At 39.0% G+C, this 16,946-nt stretch overlaps 1 non-coding gene across 1 annotated transcript; it reads right to left on the bottom strand.

The window, feature by feature from the left end:
- Window positions 1–5,154: 5,154 nt before the first annotated feature.
- Window positions 5,155–5,227, bottom strand: TRNAF-GAA (transfer RNA phenylalanine (anticodon GAA)). Its single transcript has one exon. It is a non-coding gene; the product is annotated as a tRNA-Phe (tRNA).
- Between the last annotated feature and the right edge of the window lie 11,719 nt (window positions 5,228–16,946).

Below are 16,946 nucleotides of genomic sequence, written 5' to 3'. Positions count from 1 at the left end.
TTTTTTTTAAGCAGTTTTATTATTTTTATTCTTAATATCTTATCTAAAGTCATTTGTGCATTACTGATACGATCTGCTCTTTTACTGTGGCAATTCCTATTATCAAGCAATAGACAGGTACAATTAATTTTATTATATATTTAATAACCTATTATGTTTATTCATATTATGATTATACTCCACAACTTCAAAAAAGGGAATGACTGCACTGTACAAAATGATGTGTAAGCCATTGATATGCATTTCTTGCATAGTCTGTAGGGAGATTAGCAAATTAAGGGTTCAAGAATAATAGCAGGTTTATTAGATTTATTTCATTTTTTTCAAAGTAAAAAACACTGCATCCACAGCAACAGTTACAATCAAACAACAGTTACCAGGATCCAATATGCTTGATCCTGGAAACACTCAGTTACTGGTCAAATTTATCTTTCATTCATCAATTGAAACATTCCTAATCAAAGTGTTCAGAGTCCTTTTAAGTCTATTTAACTCATCGTTATTCATGGAGGTAAAATAACTACTCATGAAAAACTAGAATGACCTACTTGAAGAGTCCGTGATAAAAATGTAGCTGATTACAGCAGTGAGGCAGCATTTGCACATGAGAGATGGAAAGAGACATTTCCTTTCCACTGGAAGGTTAAGAAGAATAGTCAGAATCTGAGTTTTTGTACAGATTTCTATCGAAGGGGAATATGGTTTTTGCATTGTTGAATACTATTAAAGACTTGCAAACACAAATAGTGTTTGAAGTGTAGAAAAATAGTCACATACAAGTTAACAAATTTATATATACCATGTTTCAGATCAGACCAAATACTATAGCTAGTCAAAATAACCTATTTAATGTCTTGATTGGTTGGTTTCTTTGTGGTCAGAATTAAAATTACTTCAAGGAATAGCATATTTCCATTCATTCTTGTGAGTTTAGGTCTGTCTTTTTCTTTTCTTGAAGGGGTGTGATATGCTTTCAAGGAAAATGCTGTTAACAATTAGAAGTAATTTTCCTCTATGAAAAATTTTTCCTCCTGGGAGCAAAATTTTTTTCTGCTTTATAAGTGTCCATTTCTAATAACAAATAATATATTAGGCATATTCTAATGCCCATATTGCCAAGCATATTTAATCTCACTCTAGAAATACTCTGAGCCAATTGAAAGCCATGTAGCCACATAGCCATGGAAAAGGAAATCACAGAATTGCCAGGGTTGGAAAGGACCTTAAGGATCATGAATCTCCAACCCCCCTGCCACACGCAGGGCCACCAACCCATCCCACCTAATGCTAGACCAGGCTGCCCAGGGCCCCATCCAATCTGGCCTTGAACACCTCCAGGGACAGGACATCCACAACTTCTCTGGGCAGCCTGTTCCAGCACCTCACCACTCTCTCTGTAAAGAATTTTCCCCTGACGTCCAACCTAAATCTCCCTTCCCTCAACTTAAAACCATTTCCCCTGTCCTACTGTCACTCACCCTTTCAAAGAGTTGATTCCCCTCCCCTCTGTAGGCTCCCTTTAGGTACTGAAAGGCTGCAATGAGGTCACCCCGCAGCCTTCTTTTCTCCAGGCTGAACAAGCCCAGCTCCTTCAGCCTGTCCTCTCAGGGGAGGTGCTCCAGTCCCCTGATCATCTTTGTGGCCCTCCTCTGGACCCTCTCCAACAGCTCCCTGTCTTTCTTGTACCGGGGGCCCAGACTTGGACGCAGTACTCCAGATGGGGCCTCACAAGAGCAGAGTAGAGGGGAACAATCACCTCCCTGTCCCTGCTGGCCACCCCTCTTCTGATGGAGCCCAGGATCCCATTTGCCTTCCAAGCCGCAAGGGCACACGGCTGGCTCATGTTAAATTTTTCATCTCTCAAGACCCCCAAGTCCTTCTCCACAGGGCTGCTCTCAAGGACCGCTCCTTCCAGTCTGTATGGATGCCTGGGATTCCTCCGGCCCAAGTGCAAAACTCTGCACTTTGCTGTGCTGAACCTCATCAGGTTCACCTGGGCCCACCTTTCTAGCCTGTTGAGGTCCCTCTGAATGGCATCCCTTCCTTCAACTGTGTCGACCACACCGCTCAGCTTGGTGTCGTCAGCAAACTTGCTGAGGGTGCTCTCAATTCCGTCATCGATGTCATTGATAAAGATGTTAAAGAGCACCGGTCCCAAGACAGACCCCTGGGGGACGCCACTCGTTACCAGCCTCCACCTGGACATAGAGCCATTGATGACCACCCTCTGTCTGTGCCCTTTCAACCAGTCTTATCCATCGAGTGGTCCACCCATCAAATCCACATCCCTCCAGTTTGGAGATAAGGATGTGGTGGGGGACTGTGTCAAAGGCCTTACTCAAGTCCAGGTAAATGACATCAGTCGCCTTTCCCTTGTCCACCGATGCTGTCACTCCATCATAAAAGGCCACCAGATTGGTCAAGCACAACCCTCCCCTGGTGAAACCGTGCTGGCTGTCACGGATCACACGCCCTTTCCTCATGTGATCAAGCATGTCATCCAGGATGATCTGTTCCATGATCTTCCCAGGCACAGAGGTGAGACTCAATGGCCTGTAGTTCCCAGGGTCCTGCTTGCTCCCTTTCTTGTAAATGGAAGTGATGTGACCCTTCCTCCAGTCATCCGGGACCACACCAGACAGCCACGACTTCTCGAATATGATGGAGAGCGGCTTGGCAACCACCTCAGCCAGCTCCTTCAGAACTCTGGGATGCACGCCATCCGGCCCCATAGACTTGTACACATTCAGTCTCATGAGGCGGTCTCGGACCTGCTCTGTCCTCACAGTAGGAGGGGATTTACCACCTCAGTCCCCATCCAGAGGCGTAGGGATGCAGGGCTCAGGGACGGGAGAAGAACTGGAGTCCCAGTCACCAGTGAAGACCAAGGCAAAGAACTCATTCAGTACCTCAGCCTTCTCTCCATCCGTTGAAACCAGTTCTCCTTTTACATTTACCAAAGGAGGTACACTCGCTTTGGCCCGTCTCTTCTGGCCAATGTACCTGTAGAAAGTCTTCCTGTTGTTTTTCACGTCCCTTGCCACGTTCAGTTCCACCTGCGCCTTGGCTTTCCTGATCCCACATCTGCAAGTCTGTATGACATCCCTGTATTCTTCCCAGGTGGCACATCCTTGTTTCCAGAGCTTGTGCGCACCTTTCTTCGCCCTCAGCACGTCCTTACCAAGCCACACCGGCTTCCTCCCTCTTCTGCCCACTTTCTTGTTCAGGGAGATGAAAAAGAAATTACCTTTGATAGAGGCTGTATCCATCTCTGTCTCCTAAATATTTTTTGAAGTGGTTGTGTACAGTGACTTACTGGCTGACAGATAGCATGTTAGTTTAATGCTAACGTGTTCAAACAATTCCTGGATCCAAATTATCTCTAGTTATTTGGTTGTATTTTGAATCTGCCATAGATTTAAAGATTGTTCCTGATCTCCTAATTCCTACTTTAATGCCTTAACTGTGAGACCAACTTTATACAAGTTGACCTTCAAATCAAAAACAAAAAACGAAGACAGTTTAATCTGTGAACTCTACTTGAGTTTTAAAAACTTTTAAACTCCTGGATTATATATATTTCCCATAGTCAGTTATCTTCAATGTGTAACCTTACCAAGAGCCTTTTGAAATTCAAAGTTGATGGCAACCCCTGTGGTTTTCACATTTCACCATAGCAGGAATAATTCCACAATCTATTACTTTGTTCTGCGGATTCCATCCTGATGCACCTGAAAATACGGTCACTATCACAGATAGTTTTTTATCTTCCTCTATTATGAAATAATGAAATGGAACAATTTGGGCTTAAAAACAAGGGCTGATATCTTAACCCTTGTTTCTGCCACTCCCAAGCTTCTCGTTGGTCTGAACTTGTGGTTGTTCGTTTTGTCTTCTATGCTACAGTATTATTTAGCAAGTAGCATTTCTTTCCTTGTTAGTCACTAACACCATAATGAGGTGCCCCCTTATCTATCTGCATTTTTTTTTTTTTTTAACCTTACTATTTCTCTTTTCTACTATTGCTATTCTATATACTTGTGGTGATCTTGACTGTCTGTGTGTGTATTTTCCTGGAATAGTTTAAGTTTGAATTAAATATTCAATCATTATATCTAAGGACTGTATTGATATATTGTTTATCCTAGGCTTCTGACAATGGAGTGCTTGTTTGTTAATCTAGCTGAGGCATTTGGAGAGCATTAGAACTTCAATATATTTGTTCTAAAAGGTAATATCCAGTAATAGATTTAAGCTAAATAAACTGTAGCTCTTAGACACCTTTCTTGGGCAAGTAATTTGCACATCTTTCTAACACATGTATGATTTCTGTAGGTTTCACAGAATCACTGAATGGTTGAGGTTAAAAGGAAGATCTGGAAGTCTTTGGTTCAACTTGCTTGGGTATGAACTCCTAGAGCTGTTTGTCCAGGACATGTTCAGATGGATTTAGGCATGTCCAAGAAATGAGGACTCTACAGCATCTCTGAACAAGCAGTTGGACACTAGGTACTGAGATACTATTACCTGATATTTGGAATTTCTTCTGTTCCTGTTTGTTTTATTGCTTCTTATCCTGGTTCTGTGTGTACCACTGTATAATCAATGAATATACAGATGTTATAATTATGAAATAAACAAGACAGTTCTGACTGAGCAGGTTATTATACCAAAAAGAGAATAGATGGAGTGCTTACCCTTGCCCTGAGCTTGCTGTAAAACTCCAAAGGAGGGATCTCCAGAAAGACATCCTTCCCCACTGGTAGTCAGCTCTTAAATGGGTCTAGGAGAGGTAGAGCCAGGTTCCACCCCTTACAGCAATTCACCTGTGCTCCCAGGACTGACTCATTGCTTGCCTCAGGTGATCAATCAGAGGTTCAGGTTGTGATTCAGCAGTTCCCATACAACCCCTGACAAGAAACTGGTTCTGCCCTCTCTGTACCCTTCCTCCAGATTCTTATGGACATTGATATGATACTCCAAGAACCTCCATTTCTCCAGGCTGAAAAGACCAATCTCTCGATCTTTCCCCAAAGGAGAGTTGTTCCCATCCGTGTTCCTTCTCACATGGTAGCCCATGTGTCTTTCCTGGATATCAATGTCTCTTTTAGTCGCAAGGTCAGAACTGAAACTGCAAAATCTTCCATAAAACATTGCTGAAGCCCGGGGTTGAACCAGGGACCTTTAGATCTTCAGTCTAATGCTCTCCCAGCTGAGCTACTTCAGCCTTCACTAAGCACATATTTTCTCCCAAACTGACGGAACTTATGTCTCTTTCAGTCCTTTCTCATTCACACTCATTTTGTGGACATTTCGCTCTTTTTTGTTATTAGATAGAACACCACATGGGGAGGAAAGCTGTACTCCACTGAAATCAGTGATATCAATTCTATAGCAAGTAGTTTTGATAAAAGTCTGCAGACATTAAGTTGCAGATAATTTTTTAAACATCACCATCAACATAGACACGATTCCCAGAGACATCAGCCAAAGACTTAATATTAATATGTTTTAATTTCCTATGGAAAAACAAAAACAAAAAGATAACAAAACAAAAACAAAAGACCAGGAGAACTGAGAAAGAAAACATTTTAAATTTGGAGGAAATTTACCCAGAAGCGATTCATCTCAGTGGTTTGGGATGAGGAAGAAGTTCCCACCAATTTAAAACAGACTTTAAACATTGGTAATGTCCCAGATTTTTATTTTTATTTTTTTCCAGCTTCCAGCTGTATACCCTATTTCATATGGACTTGTGGTCTTTTCTAGTAATGGTGTAAAGATTTTTGTTATATGTGTCGAACTAAGAGATTTTTCAGGATTTTTCATCGAACAACTAGAATATTCTTGCCAGTGAACCATCTAATTGTCCCATATTCCTCTAGTTATTAACTAGCTAATTCTGCCATTCATAACATAGTCTGTGAATAACATGAATGACACATGAACAGAAAAGAGAGAAAGAAAGTGAAAAGGCAAAAGAGAACAGGGAAAAGGAAAGAGAAATGGAGAGAGGAAGGGAGAGAGGGAGAAGAAGATGAAGAGGGAAAGAGAAAGGGGAAGGGAGAGAGGTGGAATGAGAGAAGGTGAGAGGGAGAGAGGGAAAAGCAAAGCATCACTGGTAGATTCAGAGTAAGCTTAAATGAGAGATAATAGCTCTATTTGGTGAACTCACAGGACTGCATCATTGAATATGTCCTTTTCATGCTTACATTTGTCCTAGATGTCCCTTCACTAATGAAAAGGAGTTGACTGCATTGGTAGGTCAGAAGTCTTGGTCAAAGATCGTAATATAACTGTTTTTATCAAAACAATTATTTAGTCACTGATTTTCATAGCCAGGAGCCTCAGTTGCAAGAAGTTCCTGGTTGCAAGTCTGCAAGTATTACTAACGTCAGTGGAAAAGGACCATCCCCTTTCCACCGTTACTACTATCTTGGAATGGGTTCTGATTTAATCAGAGACCTTCTGAGGAGGAATTTGTTTCTGGATTGTTTAAGCCTTGGAGAATTTCAACTAAAATCTGTAAACAAAGACAAGAGTGAGAATTTTTGCCAGTAAATATGCTGGTGCCTTCATTTCATCTATCATGAATTGAATGAAAATCTTAGCTATAACTCCCTCATTACCTCCTCAGTTTAAATGTTTTGAAAGATCCAGTTCATCAAACCAAAAGGCTATCAGCTCAGCAAGCAAAGTGAACACAACAGAGAAATCTATAACAGTTGCCATGCAAGGAAGAAACACTGAGATTGATTCATTACACCCTGCCTTTGTTTTGCTAACCTGCTCTATCAGAAACCACATCCTGTTGAAAGTTAAAAGGAATTCAAGATAACTTAATAAAAACATGGCAGTAGTTCCTTTCTGTCAGCAAATTTAACACTGCAGTTTCACTTCTGCTTCAAGTTCCTTGGGTAAAAAATAACCCCTTCAAATTCTTCTCTTGTTGGAAGCACAGGGTCTTAAGACATGAAATCACAGCTGGCCTGAAAGTGTATAAGATTGCTTTCGTTCAGAAAAAACAAACAAACAAATAAACTAACAAAACTGGAGGAAAAAGGAATCCAGTGAAATTAATTCTACTGCAGTCTACTTAGCATTAATGGGCATCAAAGGTGCAGCCCAGGGGCACCATGCATCATAATATATCATGACCAAGATAATTTATATCTAGATTTCCTGCACTGCAGGAGATCAAACTGCAGAGAGAAATTTCAAGTTACCAAAGGATATTTACTAAGAGTACTAGAAACAGCAAAAATCCAAGTGCTTATTTACAAACCTAAGAATTCTTTAGGAGCTAGGCATTTACCTAAGAGCATAACCTCAAAAGAGTCTGCCGGGTTAATGAATTGTGAATAGGTTTTGCTGACGAGCCTGAAGCTTTTCAGATTCAAATTCACTGCAAATAAAACACTCTGGTCCTGATAAATGGGCATTCTAAATTAAAGATGCAGCTACTGTGTTGGATCATCAAGCCCATATCCTTTCAGCTCAGAAAAAAAATACATATATATTTCCAGAATGTTTTTTAAGGGATTAAAACTGTCTATTTTAATGCACGAACTGGTTCTTGAGAATCTCACTCACTCACTGAAGAACCTGTTCCACAGTGCATCAGTTCAGGGTTTGTCTGTGACTCAATGAGACTACCAGTGCAGTTCCTGTGAGTTACTTACAGTTGTAGCACTAAATACAGACCATCTTCTTAATTTCACTCAGCCCTCCTGGACTGCGCAAATAGTACAATTCTCTTAGCTGCATTAATCAAACTTCAAATCTTTGAGTCATGTCTTAAGTCTGTATTAATAATGTAATACTGACAGTAGCTGATGATTTTATTTCCTTCAGTTTCCTTAAAAGCAGTGTATTGGATTTTCTTGCTGATGTATAATAAATTATTTTTAAAATTATTGTCATGTAATTGGTGATCTTTGTATGATATTTCCTTCTGAGGCTTCATCCTACAGATATTAACCATTAAGCACACTCAATATTTAACTCAAATTTGAGGTGCTTCTATACAGGGTTCTGTATGTAGAAGTATACTTATGAATGAGATATCAGAATTCTCATTATAGTGCGTAAAGTTCAGCACAACTGATTAACAACCATGATGGACTTTTTTTTTCTCTAAAGCACAAATAGTGCTTTATGATCTCCTATTTGCTAATTTGCTAGTGCTATTTGAGATAACTAAGACATCCACTTATCTGTCAGATATGAACAAGTGTACTACAACACTGGAAGTAGATAGAAGACAGGATATTGTATCCTTAGGAATCTCAAGCTTTTCTATTTAACATATAATATTGTGAATTTCCATCAGAACATGCAGGTAGATATTTACATTTAAACATCTTTAACTGGAGTTGAATTCTATCTTTCTCTACAGTAAAAAACAATCCTGTCTGAGGATATGTTATTACATATGCATCTCAGCATATTTAATTAAAGTAGAATCAGGTTATGTGTTTTCTTGCAAGCAAGATGAGGTTTGTGAACTATCCCTGTAATGGTAGTGTGCAAGTGCTTTACAATTATACACAGACTTCCTTAAGAAGTCAGGAAAGATTTGTCCATGTCTGTTATGGTTAGAGAGTTGAAAGGAAATTCATTGCTAGATTATCTGACAGTGATATGTTGAAGTCAGTGACATTAATTTCTTTGGATTACAGGAGTTTTCTTAGATAGACTTTCTGGAGCTTACGTCTTCCAAATTCTCTGTATGAACCTGTCCAACAAACATTTGCTCCCTTCCCAAAGTTCTTCAATTCACTTTGATGATAAAGGTAAGCTTTGTCTCAGAGCCAGAAAATAAAAGTATTGTTTTAAATATCATAAAACATCTGATTAGGCACAGGCCACTCATTATTAAGATTTCAGAACACTCTTCTTGTGTGTATCATATGAAAAAAAAAAAAAAAAAAAAAAAACCCACAAACAAACAAAAAGAAGAATGGATTGAAACTGAACAAACAAACTGATCAAACAGCAACAAGAAAAAAAAGAACAGATGAAAAAGCAAGATGTAATCTTAGTCATTTAAGTCTTGTTCATCTTTAAGCAGATCTAATACGCTATGTTACAATCTAGCCATCTACATTTGAATCTGCCATGAAAACAAAGGTTCACAATGGGCTAAATTATGCTTTCACAAATAAGAACATTACCAATAGCGGAAGGGGGCACTAGTAACCAGCTGGTACACCTTTTGAATCTGAATTTATACACTTATAATATGTACTGAAAATAAACATGCACATACATAGTCTCACTTACTAGTTGTCCTTCTGACCTTTCTCAAGATGTACTGGATGTTCTGTGATATGAATTCTGTCTTCTTCAGCCTTTGCTTTTCATGACCAGTATTCTTTACCTGCTCTTTTGTTGCATAAAAGATAGCCACTTCAGAAAGCCCAGTAGGGCTAATTGTACCCTACAGCAGTTTCCTTCTAGGAAAATGTGATAGCATGCTTTCAGTGATATAGAAATAAAGTATAACCTTAAAAAAATAATAATAAAAAAATGTATTGTTTATTCATTCATTAAAAGAACAACAGCAGTTCTTACTTTGCCATGAGAGTGATGAGGCATTAGAACATTGGAATAGGTTTCCTAGAGAAGCTGTGAATTCCTCATCCCTGAAAGTGTTTGAAGCAAGGTTGGATGGGTTCTTGATCTACTGGGTGGCAATCCCGTTGGAAGTGGATGCTAGTTCCAACTAGATTATGTCTCTTGAGAAGCCAAGAACTTTTCCATGTGTCAGCAGGTCTTAGAACCAGAGATGTTTTGTTCTTAATTTCATTAAAATCATTGGCAAGGTTTTTGTTGCAGGGTTTGAAGGCTGCAAAAGTGGCCCAGACACTTCTAGATGTGTACAGAGCAGACTAATTGCAAGCCAGAACTAAAGCCATGAGTGATCACAGAATCACAGAATGGCCAGGGTTGGAAAGGACCTCAAGGATCATGAAGCTCCAACTTCCCTGCCACATGCAAGGCCACCAACCTCCTCATTTAATACTAGACCATGGTCCCATCCAATCTGGCCTTGAACACTCCTAAGGACAGGACATCCACAACCTCTCTGGGCAGCCTGTTCCAGCACCTCACCACTCTCTCTGTAACATCCTGACATCCAACCTAAATCTTCCCTCCCTCAACTTAAGACCATTTCCCCTTGTCCTGCAGTTATCTACCCTTTCAAAGAGTTGATTCCCCTCCTGTTTGTAGGCTCCCTTTAGGTAATGAAAGGCTGCAATGAGGTCACCCCAAAGCCTTTTTTTCTCCAGTCCCCTGATCATCTTTGTGGCTCTCCTCTGGACTCTCTCCAACAGCTCTCTGTCTTTCTTGTACTGGGAGCTCCAGACGTGGACACAATACTCCAGATGGGGCCTCACAAGAGCAGAGTAGAGGGGGACAATCACCTCCCTGTCCCTGATGGCCACCCCTCATCTGATGGAAGTGATGCTGGTGTTACCTCTGTGTTACCTTATTTAAGAAAGTTACCTCAGTAGCTAAAGGAGAGAGAAGTGAGAAAAATGTGAGAGAAATGGCCCTGCAGACAGCAAGGTCAATGCAGAAGGTGGACAGGAGGATCCAGGCATGGAGTTCCCTGCAGCCAAAGAAAGGCTCATGGGGGAACAGGCTGTTGGGCACCACATGGAGCAGATTTCCATGTGCAGTCACAAAGGAACCCATAGTGGGTGTGGTGAGCCCCCAAAACAGCAGGCCCTCAAATGAAGCTACAGCCATGGAGAGGAGTCCATGATGGAGGGTTGGGATGCTGCCCATAGGGGTCAGTTCATGAAAGACTGCATCCCATGGGAGGGACCCAACACTGGAGCAGAGGAAAAGCCTGAGGATGAAGAGTGGCAGAAACAAAGTAAAGAGATAGAGGAGTCAGGACTAAAGGAATGAAGTTGAACCTGGGAAGAAAAAAGGGGAGAGAGGTGTTTTTAATTTTGTTTTTATTTGTCCCCATCTTACTCTATTTTTTATTTACAATAAATTCAATTAATCTTCCCTAAGTTAAATCTGTTTTGGTCATTGGTGAGAAATATCACTGTCCCTATCTCAACCCACAAGCTTGTCCATTGTATTTTCTCCCCCTGTCCTGCTCAGGAGAAATAGAAGTTTTTCAGGCACCTGGAATCCAGTCAAGGCTAACTCACTACAGAAGGCAACAGATAAGCTAAATTTCTTCTTTTCAAATTTTATCCAGCTCAAATTTTACGTTATCCAAGCTCAAGCTATTATGCACTTCTATTCAGAAGGCCTACAGAAATCTTTCATCTCCCAAGTGTCCTGATATGTAATAAGAAAGGAGAGGAAATGTGCTTTAAAAATTTATACTGAGGGGTTAGAGTGGATGACATTGCAATTAGAGGTTAAGGAAATGCTAAAGGCATGTTGTCCTTTTAATGGAAGTTCCAATTCAGATCTTTTTTCTCCCTTGATAGAAGCAGGTACACAGGGACTCTGAAATGGATGCATGCAGAACCTGCTAAATGTGTTTCTAATTGTCTGAGTTTAATAATTGATAATATAGACATAGCTTGCAAATTTTTCTTTCACATAAAAGATAATTGTGCCTGAGTATAGCATAGTCTGAAATTAAATGTGTTAAGTGCTCCAGGGACTAGTATGTACGTGCTATGAAAGATCATTTCTCTTGATCAGAGTAAGCCAGAATCTGTAACAACTTTTATTTATTTGGCTTGTGGTGGCATTCAAAGACCTAAGGCAGGGCTGGTGATGCTTGATAACAGGTGCTTTCTATTCCCTTCCTTTACCAGGAGTCAGTATGAGCTGTTGTTTGCTTTCACTTGTCTCTTTTCTTCTCCCCATTTGAAAGCTCAAAACAAGACCTCTGGCCTTCCTGGCTTCTTCTTCTTGGGTGATCTGCCTTTCTGTTCCACAGCTCTCACTTTCATCCCCTTTCTTACAGTCTCTTGCACCTTAGGGAAGTGAAGATGAGGCAAAAGAAAAAAAAAACAACTGCTTCAGGTTGCCTCTAATTTCTCCTTCAGTGCTGTTTGGGGGAAGAGGATGGATTGTTCAAGGTTTAAGAATAGCAAAGAGCACAGGGCATCCTCTTAGGAGGATGTAAGTTCCTAGATGCTCAGGGAAAAAGGAATCTATGAAACCTCACTGCAAGTGAGGTGAGGTGAAAGTACGTCATTGGAGGGAGTTTTCCAAGAAGCAGAGAGAGGTCAGAGTGCATGAGAAGGAAAGAGAGAAATGTATCCTGAAATTTGATGGATGAGCAAGATGAGAAAGTGGGCAAGAGAGACAGAAGAAGCAAGAAGAGAAGACAGTGATTAGGTAAGATTTTCATCTATAATTTTGACTATTTTATATGACCAAGGTAACAAGTATGTCAAAGTCTTTATATAGTTATACAAAAGTAAATGAAATTAATGGGCTAGAATGGTAATCTGCAAAAAGAGTAGAAGAGTGAAAGGATTGTGAGGTAGAGCAAAACTATTTTTGAGGGCATGATCGTGCAACAGAAATGCTAAACGGGCATTTAACATTTTAGCAACAAGGGCCTGTTTTTACAGAAATTAATATTAGACTTGAACAGAAATCTATTTAAAAAACTGTTAAAATCTAAAGGAATTTCAATTTCTAAGAGCTCTGAATTAGAGCTCAGTGAATTCCATCTGTTGAGATGCAGTGATAAACAGGTACACCTACTCTGCTGCTCCTATATGACAAAAGTTGATCATTTTGTCTAAAGGCTTGTTGGACATATACTATTATGCAGTAACATACCCCAATCTCAGGGAGTGACAGGTTACCAGATGGATTTAACTCTATTCACCACTCTCTGGTCCTGGCCTTCCAGACAATTCTTTACCCAGCAAAGAGGGTACCTGTCCAAGCCATGAGCTTCTCCAAGAGAGTACTTTGGGAGCTAGTATTATTTCAAAGATATTGAAAGGCTATGTTCTTGAACCATCGTATAAACAGACAACAAAGGAGGCTTGGTTGGATTTTCCTGATGTTGTTTTGTGAAGATGCTCTTACGTACTGTCCTAAACAACAAACATAGCACTCTGCTGACAAAACTTCTGTGACTTTCTTCGGTGTGCTCACATCAAATGCTTGTATGTGTTTGAAATCATAAGCCTTCATCTCCCATTTTAAGGCACAGCAGTCTCTAATGTGTGTGGTCAGATGTCTGCAATTGCTTTCTTTCAATATAAAGAGGCTGCAGTCCAGAAAATTGGGCATGAAGTCTATGTACAAGTAAAACTCTGGATAAAAATGACTCTTCTATTACATTTCTGAACTAAAAGTGGCTCTAAAAGTGGCTTAATGTAGAGAGTGTACTCATCTCTCACGCTCTCTTTCATACAAATCAAAGAAATTCTGTGAAGCAGAGCAAGCAGTATACTGAAAAATAGTAATAATAATGAATAGCGCAAATAAGAATAATCTGTAATTTTATATCATAGGTGAAAGATAATCATGAAAATAAAAAATTAGAATGAAACAGAATGATTAATTTAAAAACAAGAAGTACTCAAGAAAAGCACTTTTCTAGTGATGAGCATATCCAAGTACAATTATAGTAATGTGATAAAGGACACTGCTGACTGCATAGATTTTGATAGTGAAGATAAATGACAGTTATGCACACGACGGTCCTAAAAGCTGCCTAAAGATGACTACCAAATTACAGCAGAAATAGATGATTTTTGAAATGATTCACTGATGACAAAGTAAAGCAGTTATTAAAGCAAATCTAGAAAAATGCAATGCTAGAAATATGTTTGCCTTATATTAGAGATATGCTTAAAGTTTGTGAAAGCTTAGTAATTGGTTAATAAATTCCTGTCTAAGAGGTCTGTATATTTGTGATAAACCTTATTTACACTCATTTATATGTTCTTTAATTAATGGATCAGGATCAGTACATACATTGCTAACATATTAAAGGAATTACTGTTATTAATCTTTTTTTATATTAGCTGCTTATGTCTGCTTCATAGAGTAAGGAACATCGGTGTGAAGTGGAAGGAAAAATACATTTAGAAATGTTCTCAGTGATAAATGAAAACAGAATTAACAGGACACTTGAGAATGTGAAAAGAAAAATACCAAAACACTTTGCAGTTGCCTAAATGCTGACACTGATGATCATTAATGTTAATTGTGGCTAGTCTGCTCACAGCTGTCATCTTTCCTGTGTAAGTAAGCATGAGCACATTTTAGTTTGGAGAATGGGAAAAAGCGAATGCTTTTAAGCTCCCTCTTTTCCCATGGATGTAATGGCCTCAATAGGTCATTATGATCTTTAGATCAAAAAGACCTTTATATCACTGTGTGTCCAAGAAATTATTCTGCTTCTTTTCTGATATAGTAACTTTTTTTTTTTCCCATTCTTGAATTAGTCTTAAAGGCTGACAGTCTTTCAAATTTCAGTACAGACAATTGTTGCATTGATTCAATGTCTTAAACTCTTTAAAATATTACCCTATATTTTCAATTCCATTGATACCAACTCCCAGTGCATTAGGTCCTGTTTATATGAATAGTATAGAGTGAACTCATGGGTGAAGTGTTGAACATAGGTGCTAAGGTTGTAAACAGTGAATAGAAACTCTTCCTACAGGAATGGTCATGCAGAACAAACTTTTTAATGTAGTTAAGACATTCAAGAGAGTTTTTTGTGTGCATCTGAGGTGAATAAACAGCACTAGGGTTTTACGTGCTAGAGTGATTATGTAGAAGTCTGGCCATCCAGATCCTCCCCTACAGGGACATGCTGAGAGTTGGGGCTCTTCAGCCTTGAGAAGAGAAGGCTCTGGGGAGACATTACAGCAGCTTTCCAGTACCTGAAGGGACCTACAGGAAAGCTGGGGAGGGACTTTTTATAAGGGCAGATAGTGACAATGAGGGGAAAATGGCTTTAAACTGAAAAAGGTTAGATTTAGACTAGATATTATGAAGAAATTCCTCACTGTGAGGGTTGTGAAACACTGGAACAGGATTCCCAGTGAGGTTGTGAATGACCCCTTCCTGGAAGCATGCGAGGACAGGCTGGATGGGGTTGTGAGCGACCTGTTCTAGAGGGAGGTGTCCCTGCCTATGGCAGGGGTTTGGAACTAGATGACCTTAAAAGTTCCTACCACCTAAACTATTCTATGATTCTATTATTTTTATGCAGAATTATCCTCTTCCAGAATCCCACTGTTGTTATATTTTTCTTTTAAAAGTCTGTGTGTCTGTGTACCACAGCTCTGTTCATTCGTGTGTAAGTGAAACAACAACAACAAACAAACAAACAAACAAAAAAACAACTGCAATAGGTGTTGAGACGAGTTATTTTACACAGGAAGTGAAAAATAGTTCTCATGAGAGTGTAATGAAAGCTCCTGGTTTATTTAACACTGTAAATCCAAGACTGTCAAGGAGTATAATTTTGACCTATAAATATGCTAGAGGAGTGAATGCTACTAACAACTAAGAACTGGAGAAGGACAAAATCTTTACTTAACTACTATGAAGCAGCTATTTATAGACAGATACTGAAAGATGGATTTCACTTCCCATTAAAGAACTGAGATTTAAAATTAGAGTAAGAGTAATACGGGTAAAAAATTTATAGTATTTTATGCTGAAGCTACTAGCTTTATGAAACAGATCATAAGATGCATGCTAGAATTGCAAAACAGTGGCTCAGGGAGTTCTTTCCTTTCCAAATATTTCATTATTCCCTTTCAAACTGTTAGAGAATGCAATGTTTTTAATAGTTGTATAATCTGTTTTACCTACTAGATTGAATACTCTAGTCATGACTACCACCACTATTGTATCTTGTGATTTCCAGCTTAGACAATAGATCTCTGGGGCTTTGTAATTTGAATAAGCATGTTTTATGGCACCTCTTGTGCCAGCCATGTTTATGCATGTGGTACTGAGTTCACATACTCTGCAAAATAAGATGTCCTCAGAGTTATTTAAAAGTTGAAGTTTTTTTTTTTTTCGGTTGAATCCAGTCTAGGAACCAAAGCCTGCATAGACTTGACTGACAACTTTACATACTTTGAAGTGTCAATAAGCAAAGATATTACTGATCTCTAGTAGAGGGTGCTATCCTCATCATGTGTATTATGATTAATTATGTTTTCAATTAATTTTTAACCCACATGAGATTATTTATAAAATTCTCCATGCTCCGGATATATCTGATAACCTGTCTTCTGGACAGAGTCACCAAAGTGCAAGTAAGCTACCTTGCTGCCTGGAACACTAAAAGCAGATTTCTATGACAAAAAAAAAAAAAAATATCTGAATGGACAGACAAATATAGGGGTCTACAGGTTCTCTCTGGATGTTTTAATAATACCCATATTTGGTTAGATGCAATCCTAATGCCACCTTACACCTGCAAGATGGGTTTGTAGGAGGCTGCAGAGCTTACTGTCCTCTGTCTTCTTTACAAGACTCTTCAAAGTAACAAAATTTAATTTCTGCATCTCAGCACTAAAGCAAGATCCTCAGGCATGAGGGAAAAATATTTACAAATGAAAATTAAATAAACCAACAGCTGAAAATAATAACAAGTCATGTTCAATCAGCTCTCTTCCTTTTTAGATATGGTATTTAATAATCATATTTTTCAGAATTCACTCAGATTTCAACAGGCACTCATGAACAGTGTAGGAATAATTAAAAGTGATAGCTAGCTTTTTGCACATTTCTCTGAACTCTTTTCAGTGTATTTCAGTTCATTCCAAATAATCAGTGCAGTTTAGTTTGTTCGATGCAAATCACTGGATTTTAATTGAATCCAATTAGGCACAAATCACTAAAAGTCAACTCAAACTAATTATCTTCTATACAAATCAATATGATTCAATTAAAATCAATGAAAGCCCTATCTACCCTAATGACTGACCTGTTTCCCTTTCAATTTTTATTAAAGG

The sequence above is a fragment of the Phasianus colchicus genome, chromosome 3, assembly GCF_987193195.1.
Source record: "Phasianus colchicus chromosome 3, bPhaCol1.hap1.1, whole genome shotgun sequence".
In the NCBI taxonomy this organism is placed as follows: Eukaryota; Metazoa; Chordata; class Aves; order Galliformes; family Phasianidae; genus Phasianus; species Phasianus colchicus.
This window is presented reverse-complemented; position numbering and strand designations above follow the sequence as displayed.